At 41.4% G+C, this 21,665-nt stretch overlaps 1 protein-coding gene across 2 annotated transcripts in view; it reads left to right on the top strand.

The window, feature by feature from the left end:
• The first annotated feature begins 1,551 nt into the window (after nt 1–1,551).
• The window catches only part of NLGN1 (neuroligin 1), a 678,275-nt gene continuing 658,161 nt past the window's right edge, over nt 1,552–21,665 (top strand). The window contains exon 1 of one of the 2 annotated variants that reach the window (XM_089780752.1): nt 1,552–2,354. The gene's annotated coding sequence lies outside the window, so the exon portion shown is untranslated. Of the gene's footprint in view, nt 2,355–2,813; nt 2,989–21,665 lie in introns of those variants that run through there. The other variant, XM_089780751.1, reaches the window with a different exon arrangement.

The following is a 21,665-nucleotide window of genomic DNA, read 5'->3' as shown; positions in this document are numbered from 1 at the left end:
ACAACAAAATGTGTCCCTTGTTTACCCTAGGACTTTTTTACACTGGTGGTGTTACTTCAGTGTGTCTACACTGATACAACCCTTCCAGCATAGAAGCCCTGTACTGGTATAAAATGAGCCTTACACTGGCACCAAAATAATATACTGGGTTATTGGATGCATCTGATTAAGTAGTTTTTTTGCCCATAAAACTTATGCCCAAATAAATGTTAGTTTTTAAGGTGCCAGAGTACTCCTCGTGCCATGTAAGTGAACAAAAACAAGTGCATATCCCATTTTGCTCTGCACACCTAGCTGCCTGCCTAGGCAAGAGCTGGAAGATAGGACTCCTAGATGCCAGTCACAGCTCTGCTACTGCCTCTGTGCAACCTATTATTTAGCCGCTCTGAGCCTCCGACCCACCTGTAAAATTTGGCCTATGGGCAATAATAGCTATTAATAGGGTTCCACAGATCCTCTAGTATTGTGTTAACTAAAATGGATAATGCTCTGGGAAATTCTCAGACAATTGTACAATGGAGACTGGAAAAAGGTAGGAACAGGGGTGACATGCTGCTCATTAAGGTTCTATGTGTGGCTCACAAGGCATTTTTTTGTATTACCATGCACAGGCTTGCCAGATTCTGGCATTGCAAAAGTGACACATACTTACAGACACATGAAGTGGGGTGTATGCTCATTGCACACATAAGAGCCCTGTGCTCCTTCTTCATCCAAAGTGCTACAATTCAATTGGCACACCCCACAAAATTCTAGGTACACAAGCACAGTTAGCAAAACTATCCTATCCGGGGTGATCATCTTGGTTATAACACTCTTGAGGCCCACTAAGATGGAGGGCCACTCCTGCAGCACACTCGCCAACCTAGGTTGCCCCTCACAGGGCTGAGAGATCACACTGTCTCAGACACCCATAATGAGTGGAATGAAACTCATGATCACTGTAAGGTGGGGTATAGACTCTGTGTGTAACCTCCCCCCCCCATCATTAGCAAAGGGTGTGTTTCAGGGGAAAAACATGATTTGGAATATGTCACATTGAGTTACAGGTTTCCTTGCTGTCCTGCATGTAAAAAAGGAGAGGGAAAAGGTGGGGGGGATGGCCAATGCTGATTTTTTTTCTTTCTCTCTCAATATTGATCAAAGGGACTGGATGATGTGTTTCCCCCCTGTCTGATCACCTCCTTTTCCTGAACTTAGAGAGTAGGGAAAGAGCTAAATATGATGGGGGAGGGGGGCATTGAAGCAGACCTCCCCACCCCCAAATCCTAGCATGTTGTTTGGATTCCCTGTCTTGATGGTCCTGTTTCCGGCATTTAAAGACCGCAACAACAGTGGGGGCAGAAGTGGCCAGCCGCTGCCAGACCAACGGGGCTGAGGGAACTTTTAATGGCAGAGCCTTTCAACTGCTGTTGCTGCTGCTTCTCCTCATTCACGTGCATCTCTGTGTCTTTGGTGAACGTCACTTCTGACGTCTGGGCCCTTCACCCTCAGTGCTGCCACCCTCTGCTGCTGGCCAAGTCTAGAGCCAGGAGAGAGGCAGTGTGAGAGAGGCACGAGAGAGAGAGCGCGCGCGAGCAGGAGCACGCACACACACATACACACACACAAGCGGGATCCCCTCAGAGTCCAGGCCCCTGAAGAGTAGCCAAATCCGCTGTGAGGGAGCAGAGGAGGAGGGAAAAGGGAGGCACATTGCTAATTGGCGAACCTGCTGCTCGGTTTTTTTCTTTCCACAGGCAGCAGCAGCGTGCATGGTGCACAGCTGTGAGTCCCCGTGTGTGTGTGTGCGTGCATGTGTGTGCGTGTGTCTACAGGTAGCAGCAGCAGCAGCAGCAGGGAGAGAGAGAAAGCAACTCAACTGCAGCAGCCCTAGCTCGGATTTGGGAGGCGATTGCTCACTTTGCGGGCGGATGCTTAGCTAAGAGAGATTTGCCCCACCATCCCGTTTGTGCTCTTTTCATGCATTTCTCCGGTGTGGCGTGTTTGCTTCTAAAGCTCCCTGGGAATCTTGTATTTTACCTCCGTTTTTTGCATTCTTGCTAAGAAATCCGTGGATACGTCTTGCTTGCCAAGTTTGTAGGGACACCTCTCTGTTCCCCCCTCCCCTCTTTTGGATACATTACAGTACCCTTGTGTATATAGACCTATATATGTTTTTGCCTCTTTCAAGAAAAAATGGAATTCTTTGGGGAGCGAACGGATACTGAGGACAGTCATAAAAATCTCCTCTTGAGCCTATAAAAGAGGCGCATGAAGAAATTGCTTAAATTCAGCCATCAATTTAGCGTCACAGTGAGCACCTCCAAGTATTTATGGTTGCAGATCAGGTGCAAACGAGGAGTAGTGATAAGGTAAGGATGAGCTATTTCCATCGTTTGAGGCAACAGCCTTTGCTGTGGGTTTCCAATAACTTCTTTTTTTCCAGAGCAGCTGGGCTGATTTCTTCGCCTTTCCTGTGCAGTCCCCTCGCCTTCCCTCGTTTTTATAATGCATATTGGTTTCTTGCTTTCTTGCGTTCGTATTGATATTGGCCGCTACTTGCATCGCTATATTTCAGTTTCCCGGTTGTGCACATGTTTGGGCAACTGTACGTGTGCACATGTATCTGGCGACTGTTTTAAAACACCGATCTTCTGTTTAACCTCAGTCCTCCCATAGCACTTTCTGGAGCAAGGCAGTATTTTTGAAAAGCCCCGTGGAAAATTGCGCACGATGGCCGTTATTTGCATTTAAAAAGGGAAGATAAGTAGTTAAAATTCCCCAGGGGAGAACTCGACAGTAGGGGGGGGGGGAAATTGCGGGTCCTCCCTCCACTAAAAACAAATTAATTTCACCGGGAGGTTCATCTGAGCAAGGAGTTACCAAGATGAGACTGAATCGTGTAATTATAGCAACGGATATTAGGGCTCAGATTGGAGGAGAAGGGCAAGCCGAGCAGGGGAAATCTCCTAAGAGTTACCCGCATGTTTCCTACTCCAGACTCTGGTATGTCATTTCAGTACCAAGGACTTTTTTTACCCGTGTAAATCTCTCTCTCTCTCTCCTCCCTCCCTGCCGCCCGCTGCCTTGGCGATTAGTGAATTCTTGGCTCACACGGTGCTTCCCCTGCCTCGGCTGGTTGCTCATCGAGGCTGCTTTGCTCTGAGATTTCTGCGGCTCCCTCTTTCTCGCGCACGATCGCTTGACCCCCCCTGCCTGCCCAGGGGGGCTGCTGTATGCGCCGCGGGCTGCCCCCTGTGCATGGGGGAGCGAGCGGAGGGGGGGGGGGGGTGCGTGCGCGCGCGCGGCCGGGCGAGGGGAGACTCGCCGAGGGATTCAGCCGGAGAGTGAGAGCGTGTGACGGGAAAACCTCGGTGGGAGCGAGAGAGGCTGGGGCCGCCGCAGCCTCGGTGCGGCGCGCGAGCTAGTGAGTGGCAGCTGGGAGAAGAGGCCGGGGACAGCGGGAAAAGGAGAGCCAGGCAGCACGCGCGAGCGGGGGGACATGCCCCCCGGGAGGAGGTGAGGGAAGAGATCTGGCCACAGTGGGAAGAGGAGAGAGAGCGCGAGGGCAGTGCAAGCTCCAGCCCTCTGCCCCTGCCTCTCCCCTGTGGGCTGCCCCCCTTGTCACATGGCATGCCCCCCCCCCAAAGTTTCTGCATTTCCCTTTGAAGCCTCAGAAAGGACAAGAGCTGTCCTGCCTCCCCCACCTTGGCCTGGGTAGTTGTCAGGCACACTCTGCATGATTATGTAGTTAGTCACCTTCCCCCTCCCAAGAATTGAACCCAAACATTGAAGATGTTCTGTAGGGGCTCCCCCTTCTCTCAGCAGCATGTGGGGGGGGGGGGGGGGAGAAGGTGATGGAAAAGCACCTGCGTTGCATTTTAAATGAATGTGGGTTGGGTGACTTTGCACTGGACATTCATTCTGGCCAGAGCAGGGCTCCTAAGGCATTATGCCTGGGGATGGGGTGGGAATCATAGCAATCTGCCCACTCTCTATTCTCAGACATTATGGATTGCCCATTTCCATCCACTGGCGCTAGTTATTTTTGTTTTCCCAGGTCCTACTTAATGGGCACTTGAGTGAGAATTTCAATAGTAGCCCTGCTCAGCTTTTTATGGCATTTAATGGTTTCTTCCTTTTTTAAAAACAAGAAATATATTGATGCTTATAATACAGCAGTCTATAAATAATCTAAATTAATTGTGTTCCAGGAAGCATAACTTTAGCCTTTTGCTGCATCCTCCCAATAATTAATTACACTCAGAAATTACTAAAAGGTTCTTGGTAATAAAGGTGCCTTAACAAAAGGTGGATGTTTCATTCTGAAGGCATCACATTGTAGGGTGTTCAGTGAATATATCTTGGTTTTTAGACAACCATTGTAATTTAGCAACAGGCCAGCTCACAGAGAACAGTATATTTGGAAATAAGGGTAATGCCTGACCATCCCTTTTCAGTTTTGAAATATTTACGTTGTCCTTGGCATAGACAGGAGTTGAACTCTGCCTAGCAGCCTGCTTCAGTGACTTACACTGAGAGAAGGTAATCATCACTTAGGCCTTCTGATTACATGTTTTGATTAAAAGAAGTAGTAAGTGTTTTTTGTAAGCTTACTGATTCTGTCCTTAGCTTTTTCCAATCCTCTTAAATATAAGCAGGAGCTGTGGTGTTGAATCTTCCAGCAGAATATATTAATGTTCCTGCAGTACTGAGGGGAAAGCTTCTTTTTCATATTATCCCTGTCCCTTGACTTTCTTTCCACCTTTTTTTCTTTATTCATTGACTGAATTTTTTGATCCATCATCTACATTTAGAATGTATCCAAAATTGAAATAAAAAATAAATACCACTCTTTTGACAGTTGAGAACTCCCTATTGCAGACGAAGGAAGCATAGCAGCATTGAAAGATTGCTCAACCACAGAATTTGCATTTACCTAAGTTTCCCTTCAGTTCTCTGTGGTAATCGTTGAAACAATCTGTAGCTGCTGGGAGAGACAACACTTTTATATAAAAAGTGACTGTTTATTTTAAAGATATGTCACACAGTGAACAACTGGAATTCCATTTATTGTTATTGACAAATCAGTCATTGTGGAAAAACATGATTATAAAAATAGGTTCAATTCATTATTTGGTTCTCTGGGCTACTAATTGCTGAACACAATATAGTTAGTCAAAGAATAGGATTTCTGATCCAAAATATTACTTTGTATTTTTTTTCTCTAAAATCTGTATGTGCAGATTCTAAGTATATTGTCTTTAATGAGACTATTGGAAGAATAAAAGTGCTTCTGAGAGAATAAGGATTTCAGAATCCAACATGAACTTATTTCTTGATTTATGTGGTGTCTGTTTTTTCTTTTTGGTTTACCACATTTTCTCTAACACCACTTGGATTAAAGTTTGAGAATTGGTAATAACCTGAATGCTCTCAGAAATTCTGGATCCCATCCTGTTGGTTCTTTTCAGTGCTGAGTAAGGACAATGAGGTTTTATTTTTTTAAAATTAGTTAATACACAACCCATTCAGCTCCAAAATGAGCAAGTCACATCCCTTTACCCTCACAGCTTAAAAACAAAACAACAACTAAAAACTAACTTGCATTGAGTGCAGGTTTATTTTACATGCTTCTTTTTAACTTCAATATTTAGCATTGTTAGCTGCTGACTTGTAACTGGCACATCCATCACATTGTTAATCTTGTTGTGGGTTTTACAGTTGTACATTTGGCTGTGATTTAATTATGGGATCGCAGATCAGTGTTTTTAGAACTTTATTTGCTTATTTGATCATTTTAACTTGAACATTCCTTTTTCAGACAACCACTTTGTCTGCTGGAACAAGATTCTAGATTTCAGTGGTACCTACACTGTGATAACACCTAAAGGGACAGTCAGTTGCAGGCAAATACTCAAGTTCACAGGGCAACATAGTAATTCATTATTGAATAGAGAATGTTGCTGATCTAGTGCATGGTAAATTAAATCTTGAAGAATAATTTCTGGTAGATGTAAAATATAGTTTCCAATTTTGTTCTTGTTAAGTTAGCATTGAGAACATCTCTTAGAGGAAGAACCATATTACAGGGACTTGATAAGAGGATATAGTTACTCCCACTGCAGGGCATAAATAATGGGGCCCAGGTTTTTCAGTGTCAAATAAGTTGATTTGTTGTACTTACGTTCAAAAGGTTATTAGTAATTTTTTGCATTTATAATTCCTTTTATCTCAAAATCTCAAGTGCTTTACAGTTGCAGGTATATTAATATCTCCATTTTGTTAATGGGATAATAGTCACCACCAAAGCAAGTGATTGATCGAAGGTCACACAGCAATTCACTGGCAACTGTAAATAGAACTCATGTTTCTGGACTTCAGGTTCCATGCTCTGCCTACTAGATGGAAGTTAAACATTTGAAAAAAATGCAAATATTGCAATATATAGAAAAGATCTGGAAAAGGAAAGTAATGATTTATATGGAAAAAGAAATGGACTTACTTGACATAAACTTACTTGTAGGAAACATGATGCCAGAGTACTCCCTTTTGCAGCCATTTTACAAAACTTCCATTAGGATTACAGGGCCCTAGATTACCCCACTGATGAAATGAGGTGAACAAGGAGAAGACAAACCTAGTTCTAGCAAGGAATCCAAAATCTGGCTTCTCCCCACATGGGACAGGAGAAACCTTTCAGGAATTCACATCCCCCCACCTATCTAGGTAATTCTGATAGTTTGCATTCTACACTGGCATTAGTACACTCCCCACCATTGTGGTGATACAGTTCCAACTCTTCATATGGGTCTTTATGGCATTGTTACAGATGAATACTAATCTGGAAGCACTAATCATTCATTTTGCTGAAGAATTTTATTCTTTGCCCTAGCCCATCTGTGATGGGGTTCAGTTACACCATCCTCTAGTGGCTTGTCTGCACAGGGGATAGCAGTCTGTTTCTGTGGCCAGCTAATGGAGCTACTCCTTTAACTCATGTATTACAAGTCAGAACTTTACAAGATGAAAGTTTGGGGTTCAGACTCTGCCAGAGGCTCATGATGGGGTCCTTACTCAGAGGTGTAGTGAGGGTGTTCTGCGCCGGGGGCAAAGGCAAAATTTGCACTCCCTGCTGTCTCAGAGAGGAGCCCTGAACATGGTTCACGGCTGAGGCCGACCCTGATAAGAGAGGAGGAGGAGCTTGTACTGCGTCTTCTCCTGCCCCCTCCAGTTTGGGGCTGGGCACACGTATGCACTAACCTGCCGGTGAAGATGGGGGAGGGTTGGGCTGGGGGGGGGGGAGGAGGCTCCAGCCCACGGTGGTGGGCGGAGGAAGAGCAGGCATGCAGAAGGATGTTAGGAGGAGTTGAGGGGGACTAAATTAGCACCCCCCAGCATGGTGCCTGGGGACAATTGCCCCCCTGTCCCCACTTGCTATGCTTCTGTCCTTACTGTAACCTCCTCTGACTAAACAAACTGGTCTACCTGTGCGTCTTAACATATTCCACAGAGGACCAAAACACTGACATTAATTTGAAGAAGGGTAATTTAAGTGGAGTCATACATTTTTTGTTACAAAATTCTAAGTATGCTTTTTAAGTGCTGTTGAAGGGAATAAGATTCTGCTTTTGATTAGAAAAATAGCTTGGAAACAGGAAGAGATTAAATTGTTTTAAAACACTATGTTCCTGAGAACTGTTAAGTCCAAGACCATATTGTGCAACTATTGGAGAAATGGCCATACCAAGCATGATGTGCATTGCACCCACTGAAAACCCTGTATAAAAATTAAAGAAAATAGAAGATAAATGGTTTTATTTCTGTTTCAAATATGTTTCTTCCTCAAAATGCACTTCACAGATGAAAGCCTCAGAGCATGCCTTCTCCTGACAGTATAAACCAAAAACATAGGAAGTGAAGAATTAGGTGGCCGGTGTGCATACTGGCAGAAGAGTCGGAGGTCTTGTCCCTATGGAGTGAGGGACACAATTGGACTGCTACCAGAGAACCCATGGAATAGGGGTGTTAAAACAGTTAACCTGTTAAATGAGAGCTCTTAACCAGTTAACTACTTTGACTCAGCTCCTACCACCTGGCCTGCTGCCCAGCCCAAAGTTGGATAGGACTGTGGGGTCCCACTGCAGCGGTGAGGTTCTACAGCCCAGCCTGCCAGTTCCTCTGACTGAGGTTGCTCCGATTTGGTATGACTGGCTGCTGGCGGAGTTCACTGCCAAGGGTTGGTTAACTGGTAAGTGTCATGTCTACTGGTATGCTTGCTGGTTAATTGTTTAACATCCCTACAACAGAGGCTAGGTAAGCTCATGAATCTGCAGGCAGGAAGAAGGGAGTGTGTGTGGGGGGGATAAAGCTAGGGGAAGGAAATTGGTGGAAGGCATGAAGAGTCAACCAGGGAAGGTGAAAGAAGGACAGGAAAAGGGAGGAAGTGTAAGACCTGAGTCAACATTGTATCACACTGTTGTATGTCATGTGGCTTCATTGATTGCAATGGAATTAATCTAGCATAAAGCAGGAATGAAACTATAGAGAATCAGACCCATAGCTGCTAGAAGTCTTCACTACTATTGGCTAGTGAGTACACAGAGTTTCCCAATACCATTTTATAATATACAGGATTGAATTATTGAGAACTAGTTAGATATGTACCAGAGAGAGAGCCATGTTAGTCTGTATCTGCAAGAACAAGGAACAGTCCTGTGGCTCCTTAAAGATTATAACAGATTTATTTGGGCATAAGCTTTTAGGGGCAAAGACCTGCTCTTTCTCCTCCTGGTTCAATATGTTAGTTTCTCATACCCATATACTCATGATATGAAAAAAGGGGTAAACAGTAGAAAGACCAGTAGAAGCACTTGTTTACACATTGTAAGAAAAATAAAGGCATATGAAGGATGCGTTTTTATATTTTCATGATGGAACTGCCATTATTTTTAACTTGTAAATACCAGCTATTTTCATTTAGTTAAGGTTTGATTCTCTTCCCACTGAAGTCAATGGGAATCTGGGTACTGAATTCTGTGGGAGCTTAATCAGATCCTTATTAAGTTCCAAATTAAATGTATGTTCCCTCCTTCTCCTCCCCAAACCACATTGTGGAAGTATGATCACAGGGTGAGAGGAAAAGAGTCAAAGAACTGACATCACAGCCTGGTTATCCAAATGGAACTACTTTATCATTTTTTTCAGGGACCTACCACAGGTACACATACACATACATGCGCACGCACACACACATCATTTACCATTCAAAAGCTTATTTTATGTTAGATGAGGTATGATGCTGAGCTGTCAAGTGGTACCATGAGCCTGTAGGCAATGTGGAACAATGGTACCCAGAATGAATGTCATTTTTTCACGGTTCCAGAAACATTACAACACTACAACTTCCCATATTAATTTCAGTACCTTAATGTGGTGTTTCTTGAGCACAGCTACCAAATAATAGTTTCTTAAAAGATTTTTGTTGAATTATGCATGGGCAAGTTCACCCCCCTCACAAATGAAGCTTTTTAGTATAAAGCAAATACAATATGTTAATATGAAATGTTTTTGCTTCCTGTTCTTAATTGATAGTGTCTTACAAGTGATTATAATAGGGTTTTTTTATATTTTCAGTTGAAATTTGCTGACCAAAGTCATACATAATGTGCACCAGTATGATTGTATGTTCGCAATTTTTGCTGTGTAGTAGGTAGATGTAAACATATGTGAATCCCTAAATAAATGCTTCTTTGTAAGTTTTGGTACATATAAGGTAGCATTTGGAAGGTTTTGATTTGTAATTGCCTATGTATGCATAGGAAGCCTTTGAAATATTCTAGAAGTTAGCTTTTAAATTTAGTGACACTTATGAACAGGTCAACGGTATGATTAGAAATGATATTACACATATTCCTATTATGAAGATGCAAAAGCTATCAGAGAAAGAAGTGGCCATGACAAGAAGTAGTGATGAAGACAAAGTCAATAAACAAGTCCTTGCCTCTGCTATGAAGAGCACATTATAGCTCTTATCAACCATGTCATCGACAATATGACAGAACCACGTGACCTGGAATTACAACATATCTACTGGACTGTATATAGTATCAGATGTACAATAGCAGATGTTTTCAATATCTGTTGGAAATAGCAGATGTTGGTGAAGAACAAATGGAGAAATTTGTTAGAGGGTCACTTGATTCTGATGGGACCAATAGCTGCTCCAGGCCAGTCAAGAAATCTGGCATCAAAACATTTGCTTACCAAATTAAGTCTGGCAAGGGAAGGGCAGTTATAGCAGCTATTGGTTCTGTGAAAACCAATTTCTGAACCTTGTCCTTAGTAAGAGGCAGAAATGATGTTTCAACGGCAACTGTTCTTTGCCTATGACCCTCTTCCGTGCTGATGAAACAATGAGAAGAACAGACAAGGCTGAATTAGGGCATCAGCTGGAAGTTGGAGCTGAAAGAATCCATGAGCTAAGAGCATTCAACAAAGAAACCACAGGGCACATCAGAGATGCCATGGCTGCTGTAGAAATGATGGCTAGAGACAAATTACACCCTTTTGATGAATTGGCTGCTGACTACTTGAAGCAGGTCCTAAAAGGATTTGACAAAACTAATTTAGTAATCAAAGACTTGGATGGCTATCACAACAGTAAATCTGAAAAAAGCAGAAAGACAGTGCAGAGCAGGATCTAAGACTAGATGCGAGAAATATCAGGTGACTGATAGATGATCTATGCCTCCATGGAAGAATGTTCTAAACATGGCATCCAAGATAAGCTACTTCTAAAATTCTCCTGTGACAACAATATGATGCAGATTATACCTGGGAACACAGAAGCACACCCAACATAACACCGCTCCTTGCTGGAGGTTTTTCCAGTGGTTCATCACCAGTAGAGGTGTCGAAGGAGTCCAAGACACCATTCCAAAAAAAGTGGTCCATTCCAAAGAAGGATGCTTCTGTATGCTGCATATGCCATTGTGGCTTTTGAGTCTTTTGGTATCAAAGGAATCATAGTAATTAGGTAATCTGATACAGATGTTTTTTCTTGCTGTTCATTACATTCCAAAAATGGAACACAGACATCTTGTAGATTGTCTGTTGTGCTGCCGGTTTCAAACTTTACTTGTGACACACATACACAAATTTCAGCAATATACTTCCTTCTGCACATGTTTTAACAGGATGTGACTCTGTGCCATCCCTATTTCATAGTTTTTGGTGCAGGGGGTGGGGCGGGGGAGAGGGAGACTGTGTTTAATGTTGTCAAAACCTCTCCTTGAGATATGTGCAATGTGCAGAGTCATTGCTGAATTTGGTCTGCTGCTTGGACCATTACCAGGCTGGGTACTAATGGGGAGCGCAACAGTGAATGCAGATCCGTGCTTCCCCTCCCCACCCCGTTGTCAAAATAAACTGTGCTTGCTACCTCAAAGATCTTGCCAAAGTGGGGACAGACAGGCAAGCCTCCGTCTCTGCAGCAAGGAAGTGGGGGTACACAATGCTGTATGACCAAAGCAAGAAAGAAAGACACACAGACGTGAATTGCTTGCACCTCTGTCTAGTCACCCAAAAGGACAAGTCAGTGGCAAAACTCCAATCATGAGGACAATTTTGAACAGTATGGCAAAAGAGCATGGGAAGTGGGTGAATGTGCCCTTGGGGGAGGCTAGCATCCAGCCCCTCCCACTCTGCTCAACGTTCTAGCCCTTCTACTCTCTCTCCCTTGCTGTAGCCCAGAGCACATTCACGGCTACTAACCCAGCTTCCAGTCCCAATGCTGAGCAGGTGGCTTGGCTGAAGCACCCCCAGACTCAGGATAGGGTGAGTAAGCAGCATGGCTGGAGTGCTGGGTGGCAGTGCAGCCCCAGTGCTGGGAGTGCGGCAAGCTTGCTGCAGCCGTGGGGGTGCACCATGGCCCCCAGCCTACTTTCCCAGTCTGTGGCACAAAGAGAATAGCAGGAGGCCTGGGGGGTGCAGCATGGGCAGGGACATATTAGGCTACTTGGGAAGGCAGAACCTTCCCATGCCTAGGATACCTAAGCAAAAGATCATTTTGGTAAACTTGATAACTTTGGTGAAACAGATATTGGATCACCACTGCAACATGGGTAGTAAAATGTGCCTAGTGAAGTATTTCCTATATTTGCCATAAATCCAGTGGCATCTGAGATTTTATGAGACCTTATTTGTGTCTGTACCAGTAGTGGTCGCTGCATATTCAACTGAATGCTGGTCAGAACACTTTCTTGCACAGAACTTGTACAAGCCAAGGCAATGGAAGGCTGTGATGACCTACTCTCGACAGAGATCATAATGTTGAAGATGATGATGATATTGACTAGAAATGGCATTGATGCTATTTCATTTCAGTGATGCCTACGCTAATTTATTTTTAGCTTTTTGTTTTGCCCTTTAGATTGTGACCTCAAAGCATTACAACTGCAAAGAAATCCAATGTTATGACTCAAAATAATATAAAGGCATGAAAGTATGAATGTAGGCATTTCAAAAGGGTCATTTTAATGTGTTGAGGGTGTCATTGTTTATCTGTTTCTATAGTAATGGCACCACTAGACTGCTTCACATCATAACTCACCTTAAAGTAGTCAAGATAAGCTTTCGAATGAAGTATGATGCACATGTGTACATGTTCTGTTTCTTAATGTTTTGTATGGTTAATTATCAAAACTCAAAATTAAAACAAACCAAAAAAGTGTATGCTAAATCTTAAAGGTCCCAAATGAGCTGGTGGTATTTTATTTTGATTATTTCTGTGTCTTCTTTTTGTTCAGCATTTCTACTGCAGAGTCAACTGATTTTCAGTAAAGCCTCACCTCCAACTGAGACACTTAATTTTTATATTTCATTAAGAAAAAATCTGAACTGGGAAAAGAACCCAAAATGTCTTCCATTAAGCATGTTTATTAGAAAACGATTGTTAAAAGTGGATGAACAGTGGATGAAAGCCATAGCCAGCTGGCAATTTTATTGTTAAAAGGGCAGTACAGTGAAAATTAAAGTTTCTCAGTTATAGAAGAAAAGCTATTATTGGACTTATTTCAGAAAGGTAGCCATGTTAGTTTGTATTTGCAGAAAACAATCATGAGTCCAATGGCACCTCAGAGACTAGCAGATGTATTTGGGTATAAGTTTTCATAGGTAAAAACCACTTTCAGATGCAGCGAAGTGCATCTGATGAAGTGACTTTTACTCAAAAATGCTTATGCCCAAATACATCTGTTAGTCTCTGAGGTGCCACAGGACTCATTTTTATTAGACTTATTCTTTCTGACTACAGGTTGAACCTCTTTAGTCCAGCACAACTTGATTCGGCAACATCCGTTTTCTGGCATGATTTTAGTTAGCCAGACACCCACTTATCATGGGTTTAGCCGAGTTTCCTCTGGTGCCATAAAGTTTGTTTACATCTACCAGTGCTGGCTCTGAGAGTTCTGTGCTGTTATTTAGCTCTAATTTTCCCCTAAATATCTTCTAAGAGTCCAGTTAGCAGTGGAAGTTTTGGTAATGCTACTAGACAATATTGACCTCCAGTGGTTCAGCAAATTCTCTGGTTCGGCACTGGTCAGTTCCTGAGGGTGCCAAACAAAAGTGGTTCAACCTGTATTTTTAGTCCATAGTACTCAGATGCCTCAGTCTGAATCAGCACCTACCTTATTGTTCTAGTTGCTGTGCAAATCCATAATGACAGAAAATCTGTACTCTCAGGTGCTTACATGCTAAGGATCTGTTCTCCTGCAATGAGCTCTGGGGCAAGTGGACCTCTCTACTCACATGGTGATGGTTGCTGTTGAGTGGCCTATATAAATAAGGTAGAGGAGGAAGAAATAGGCTGCAGACATACCAGTATAGTGATCAGGGCAACAGGTTCCAATCTACTTAGCACTCAAAGGGATCTAAGCATTTGGGAGCAATTTTTGTTTTGTTTTAAATCAAGAAACCAGACTCGCTGGAAAACCTAGTATCTTTGGTATACTCCTCTGTAAATGTATGTACTATATCTATACTGTATTAAATATTATATACACAATGGACTTTATTCTGATCTCCATTACACCAGTGTAAATAAGGAGTAGCTTCAGTTAAGTCAAGACATTTAAACTGGTCTTAAAACAAGTTTGTCTGATTAGAATGAGAGCTGTTTTAATTAGAGTGCCACTTAATTGTATTAATGTACCTGTAATCTGCTATGAAAAAATGTAGAGCAATCTCTAACTTTAAAACTGTAATTTTTTTTTATGTGCAGCAACGGCCAAGTGCAACCTGTCTTCAGCAACCATTTAAGAGACAAGTGACATTTGGTTGCCAAGTAAAGATTGTTTTTAACTACAGAGTGAACAAAATAGCACTGGAAACCTTAGTTTAAAGTGGCTGTTTAAAACAAGATTGTCCACTGAATGGGGGTCTTTACTGCAACTAACACTCAAGGAAGGATGGAGTGGATGACTTCATTGTTTTTGGCCTATGCTCTTGCAACTCTTATGCATCTGTCTGTATGATTACTATGAGGGGAAGGGAACACTCTATTCTTTAGCTTGTATTGTTTTTCAGTACAGATGAGTCCAACATTATTGTAAATTTCATGTCATTCATTCATTCTTTTTATTTTCCTCATCAGTTTTATGTGGCACTTCCCTAAAAATAATGGCAGTTTTATCTGGAATCTACTTGTAAATGGTGAAGAAGGATTCTTTGTGGCATTTTCAGTACTCTTGCAATACTGTATAATCGCTCATGAATTGCCTGTGAGGGTTAAGTGCTTTGTGAAAGACTGATTGATCCAAAAGCTTCTGGTTCCATATTACTATCCCCTCTCCAAACTCTTGTCCCTGCAAAAGCCCCCTTTAAGATAAAATTTAGGTCTGTATTTAAACTCTGTGGCTTGAGTTCATTTTCACTTGCTATAGATGACATTTTTTCACACCTTAAATTTCTGGGTTTACTGTGCGAAATGAAGGATAAAAATATTATCAGAGAGACAGTCTCCAGCGCTGAGAGTGAAGAACTCTTTCTAATCCTGGTTCAGGTACTGATGTCTTCTGTGACCACTTAGGGATAATTAGATGACTTGCAGTGAAAGCAATGAGAGGCACAGTTCCTTCTTTCTTTCCTTCATACCATATGGTGTTGTGGTAACATCTTGCAAGTTTATACCAATATCAAATTATAACAGACCCTCATTGACAAAGGTGGACTGGCTGGCACTGACTTAGGTGGGCAGAGAAAATCATGGCCCTTTCCCCACTCCATCCTTATCCACAGAGAGAGGGAAGTAAAATGGGTATTGCATCTGCTTATTCCTGACCCCAGGTGTTAGCAGGCACATGGGCCTAATGGACAAGTGAAGGAGGTCTTCACTCTCCTTAATGTTTGTGAAGGCCATGACTCAATCTCTTTTTGATAATTTCCCACCAATCAAAGGTCACCTTAGAGAGGTATTGGATAGAATTAGTCTATGTAAAGTTTTTGAAGATAAAACATGTATTGTTAACTATTCTTAAAATTATTATGCATGAATGCTGTGCAGCTTAAAAGAATAAGATGGTTGACATACTATGTGTGATGGGATGGATAAACTCCAGAATGGAGAGGGGGCAGGAAAAACTCTGGACCAGGGAAGCTCTGGCCTGCTGGGCTTTCTTCAGTTGGAATTAGGAACATAAAGGGAATCTCTTCAGGGTAGCAGGCAGAAAGGACTATACCACTAAAGCATCATCAAGGGAAAATCTGCTGTATGGAGCTGGGACTCTAGTCCTCCTGAGACCCATGGACTTGATTGCCAGGGACACCTGTTAGCCATGTCACACCCTAATGATGAGGACAGAAGGGTAAGAAGAGACCTAGAGGGGTGTGTTAGCTGGATCATGGCCAGTAGACTCCTGCCTTATGGTGCCCAAGAGGGCCCCCTAGATTTGAACCCAGTGGAGTGAGAGAGGCTGGGTTCTTCTATCCACATGCTGCTAGGTGATGCTGCTGCCATAGACTCTCTACAGGTATGTCTACACTACCCTCCTAGTTCGAACTGGGAGGGTAATGTAGGCATACCGCACTTGCAAATGAAGCCTGGGATTTGAATTTCCCGGGCTTCATTTGCATAAGCGGGGAGCCGCCATTTTTAAAACCCCGCTGGTTCGAACCCCGTGCAGCGCGGCTACACGGGGCTCGAACTCGAGGTGTACCGGTAGTTCGGAATAGGAAGCCTAGTCCGAACTACCTAGTTCGAGCCCTGTGTAGCCGCGCTGCACGGGGTTCGAACCAGCGGGGTTTTAAAAATAGCGGCTCCCCGCTTATGCAAATGAAGCCCGGGAAATTCAAATCCCGGGCTTCATTTGCAAGTGCGGTATGCCTACATTACCCCGCTAGTTCGAACTAGCGGGGTAGTGTAGACATACCCTACATTAAGTGCAGTTGCCTTTTTAAGACCACAGAAGTTGCACATGGAGGACTTCCAGGATTGGGCCCTAATACATGATAGATGCCATTCAGCTATTTTCAAATAAAAATATTTTATCCATTTCTGAGACTGTATCTTTCTAAAATATTATGCATGAAGGAGTAGCTGCTTTTCTTTATTTGCTGTTTAAAACATTAAATAAAAAATCTTGAATGAGTTAAAAGTAAAAAAGGAGACTTATAAAAAGTAGAAACTAGGTCCAATTACAAAGGATGAATATAAACAAATAACGCAAGTATGTAGGGGGAAAAATAGAAAGGCAAAGACACAAAACAAGCTCAGTCTGGCTAGAAACATAAAGGGTAACAAACAATTCTACAAATTGCTCATTGAATAGGGGAAAACAATACAAAATATGAAAACTGGAGAGGTGCTTAGCAACTTCTTCATGTAAGTTTTCACCAAAAAGGTTGGTAGTGATTGGACCCTTAACATAATGAATGCCAATGAAAATGGGGTAGGTTCAGAAGTTAAAATAGGAAGAGAACAAGTTAAAAATTTAGAAAATTAGATGTTTTCATGTCACCAGGGTCTGATAAAATGCATCCTCGAGAAATCAAGGAGCTGAATGAGAAAGTATCTGAGCCATTAGCCATCATCTTTGAAAAGTCATGGAGGACAGGAGTGATTCGGGGAAGACTGGAAAAGGACAGATATAGTGTGCATCCATAAAAAAGGGAAATAAGGACAATCCAGAAAACCACAGACCAGTCATCTTAACTTCTGTGCCAGGACAGATAATGGAGCAAATAATTAAGAAATCTATGTGCAAACATCTAGAAAATAAGGTGAGTGATAATGCAGCATGGATTTATGAAGAACAAATCATGTCAAATCAATCTGATAGCTTTCTTTGATAGGATAACAAACCTAGTGGATAAGAGGGAAGCGGTACATGTGGTATTCCTAGACTTTAGTAAAGCATTTGATACAGTCTCTTATGACCATCTTTTCAATAAACTAGGGAAATACAACATAGATGGGGTAACTATAAGGTGAGTGCATAATTAGTTAACTGTTCTCAAAGAGATTGATTTTTTCAATGGTTCACTGTCATGATGGAAAGGCACAATAAGTGGGGTTCCACAGGGATCAGTTTGGGGACTGGTTCTGTTAAATATCTTCATCAGCAATTTAGATGATGGCATAGAGAGTATGTTTATAAAGTTTGAAAATGTTACCAAGCTGGGAGGATTTGCAAATGCTTTGAAGAATCATAATTTATAATGGGCTAGACAAATAAGGGTGGTCATAATGATATAGATACATTGGAGAAATGGTCCTAGGTAACAAGGATGAAGTTCAATAAGGACAAATGCAAAGTACTCCACTTAAGGAGGAACAATCAGTTTCACATACAAAATGGGAAGTGACTATCTAGGAAGAGTACAGCAGAAAAAGATCTCAGGGTCATAATGGACCACAAGCTAAAAATGAGTCAACAGTGTGACACACTTCCAAAACAAGCAAACATCATTTTGAGATGCATTAATGGGAGTGGTGTGAACAAGACATGAAAAGTAATTCTTCCCTTTTACTCTCTGCTGATTTGGCTTCAACTGAAATATTCAGTTCTGGGCACCACATTTCAGGAAAGATGTGGAGAAAGTCCAGAGAAGAGCAACACAAATGATTAAAGATTTGTTTAGAAACCGCTGAACATTTCAGTGGTTACACAGTTACATGCACAGCAGCAGTCAGCTCTCCAGGAGGCGGGTTAAGCTGGCTCCCCACGCATACTGGGAGCCTGTGTGTAATTTGAATTTTTCATTTATACACGGTTACATTTCACTTTCCTAGTCTGAAACATGCAAATTCTAGAAATGCGTGAATTAATCTAATCTAGGTAAGCCAGTGTGTTGCACTTATATCAAACACCTGAGGTCCAGATGGCAATTTTATCTTTTGTACCGTTTTGCAAAATTATATATTCAGAAAGCATTATTTTTTAACTTTAATTTTTTACTCACAATACAGGGGAAATCATAAATACCAGCCACGAACTGAATATTGTAGCATGCTGTATATACAGTATCTTAAATTCTGTATGCTCATCAACTCTAAAATCAAAAGTTCATAGTTGTATTAAACCAGAGCTAAAAAAGGAAACTATCCTATACACACCTGGATCTGACCCTGCTGAGTACCCTGTTTTAGGTCCTTGATGGTAAAATACAATCAGCAAGATCTGTGAAATCTAGAGAGTAGTATTGATATTGGCACCAGAGGGAGCCACTTACCCACCTCTTGGCCAAATAAAAATTATAATGATGGTAATAATGTTCAAACAATAAGAGACAAAATGGCAGAAAAATTGGTAATCAGTTAGACAGAGTCCAGATACACTGTACATTATATTTTAAAGCATAATACCTTAGTTGGAGAGCTGACCTGTTGATGAATTCTGGCTTTTTTTTATATTGAATCTCTTGATATTTTGATCATCTGAATTTACACATCAGATTGTGCATTTAGAGTGTTCTCCTTAAACTTAGAGTGGGGGACAGTACATAAATATTCTACAACTAAATTATGAATTTAAACAAGCATCGCTCTAGATATTCTATATACTACAATAATATTTGTTGCAGTCTCATTGATACACATTTACTATATAATGCACTTAAATACATGCATTTGCAGATTATCTTTAAGGCAAATTGAATAATTACTTACTGAGCCTAAACATTCTTGTTCTAAATCACATCCTGTAATATCTGGTAGATAGGTAGCTACAGCGAATTTGCAATTCTGGTGCCCCCAAAACCTACCTTTTTCTTTAGTGACATTGTTGGGTGCACAGGAATTGAAGATTTGGCCCATATTTTGACAGGTACTCTCTCAGACTATTAGACTGTGACATTTGTGTGTTATAGCATGGGAGGGGCATATCTCTTAGATTTGCATATAAGATCCTGTATTTGAAGCAGAGCTGCTTATAAAGTACTTATTTGTGGTATAGTCGTGTCTAGAACCCAACTGAGATCAGAGCTCAATTGTGCAAGGCACCGTATTTGCCAATAGTACAAGTCAACATCTCTGAAGAGATGATAGTCTAAATAGACAAGATATACAAATTATTGGAGAAAGGAAGTATTATCTCCCGAATAACAGTGGATTGAAAATTTGTCTGAAACCGCCTATGTCTGACTTGTCAGGTTCCCAAAAGTAAGTCCGTGGCAGAGCTAGGGATGAAATCTAAATCTCTTAAGTTCCAGTTCTGTACTTTATCCACCAGATCATCTTTACTCTTCTAACTTTAATGCCATAAGAACTGATGGTCATATATAGAATATAGAGGCAAACCATGGTAAGTTTAAAAAAAAATAGATGTGAATTTTCAAGAATAAACTTGGGTAATAGAAATCAGTGACTTACTTGCTGACAAATATATCCTTTCCTCTGACAGAGTGTTCCACTAGTATTCCAACAATATAGCAAGAGTGAAAACATGCAAATTCATGTGGCGCTAAAGTGTAATTTACCATAAAACAATACATAACTACAAATTAACTTTTTCCTTGAACCAATCTTTTCCAAATATATATGCATAACATTAAAACTAGGGATATTAAATGGTTAATCAGTTAAACTATAGCACTTAACCTGTTAACCATTTTAACTGCCACTGCCCTCCCTGCCCAGCCCCTCCTCAGGGGCTGCTCTGGCTGCCACTGGAGTTTACTGGCAAGGGCTGGTTAACTGTTTAACTGGTAAGCATACCAGTAAGCCTCATGCTTACTCCATTAACTGTTTAATATCCTTAATTCAAACATATATAAATTCATATATATTACATGCAAAGCTGTATAATACATGTGTGAAAAATTAGAGATTTTGTAAACTTGCCCCAGAGTGCTAGATTGTATTAATCATACATCTATTGAGGCTACATCTAGATTGCAAGCTTTTCTGCAGCGTCCAAGGAACTTCCCTGCTTTTTCAGAACAGTTTCTGAAAAAGCGGATGTGTTTTTTCGGCATCCCTGTATTCCCCTCGGTGAGAAGAATAAGGGATATGCCGAAAGACGAGGGTTTTTTTCCTTCTGAAATTTGGCCCCATGTAAACGGGCCAAACTTCAGAAAAGCCTCTTTTGTGGGGAAAAAAAGCAGAAAAAGATATGCAAATTGCGGTTCACAATTTATCTTTTTCTGACTTTTTTGGCAGTCTAGACATAGCCTGAGAAACTTCAGCATACAGATAGCATCCTAGCTTTGTTTTATATGACAAGAAAGATCAGAATTGCCTAATTTGCTGCACAGAGTTTGGAAATGAATGGACATGCTTGCCAACTTTACATGTTTGGACTAAATCAAGTATGAAATTCTTATATACTTTACAAGTTGTGCTGCCAGATAGAAATGAATTGCCTGAGAGTGAAGAGAACAAAAAGTGATGGTGTTTCTCCAACAGGATTTTCACTTTTATATTTCTAATTCATTCAGAAACCAGAAATTCTCTTGAAATTCCTACCTTATCCATCCCTTTGTTTGGCTGGCGGGCAGCAGAAGTTTAGTGGACTGAGTTCAGTGACGAGGAGTCAGGCAATCTAAAGTCTAACAGCACTACTAGCTCCTGTGGAGATGCTGTGCAAGTTACTTCATGTTTCTGTGCTCCAGCTCTCACTCTATGGAACGAGAATAATATGTTTGTTTGTAAAGTGCCTTGATAAAGCACCAGTGGGATTTTTATGTAAGATCATCATACTTCTAATATATGTAAAATACTATTTTTCTCTGATTTTTTTTATCTGAATCCTTTATTTCCTATTTAATTCTCTCAGGTACTTCTACACAGCAACATTATTTCAAAATAACTAGCATTATTATGAAATAACTTAGTCCGCATCTACACAGCAGTAAAAGCGGTTACTTTGAAATAGTGTTGAAATACTGTCAAGATGGAGGACTTCTTACTTCGGCTCCTGTAACGCTCATTGTACGAGGAATAAGGGAAGTTGGAGGAAGAGTGCTCTATTTTGAAATAAGCGCTGTGTAGATGCTCCCAATTTTGAAACAAGCTATTTCGAAATAAGCTATGCAATAGAGGTAGCTCAATTTGCATAGCTTATTTCGAGCTAAGCCCTGCTGTGTAGAAGCACCCTCACTCTGCTAAGCTTTCTGTTACTTCAGTCCTGTGGTAATCTGTTTATCACCTTACATATTTCCTGTGCCCCCATTTTCTGCCCTAGAGC

This window comes from Pelodiscus sinensis, chromosome 10 (genome assembly GCF_052426305.1).
Source record: "Pelodiscus sinensis isolate ZL-2025 chromosome 10, ASM5242630v1, whole genome shotgun sequence".
Classification (NCBI taxonomy): Eukaryota; Metazoa; Chordata; order Testudines; family Trionychidae; genus Pelodiscus; species Pelodiscus sinensis.
The sequence above is the reverse complement of the archived record's forward strand: the minus strand, read 5'-3'. Positions and strand labels throughout refer to the sequence as shown.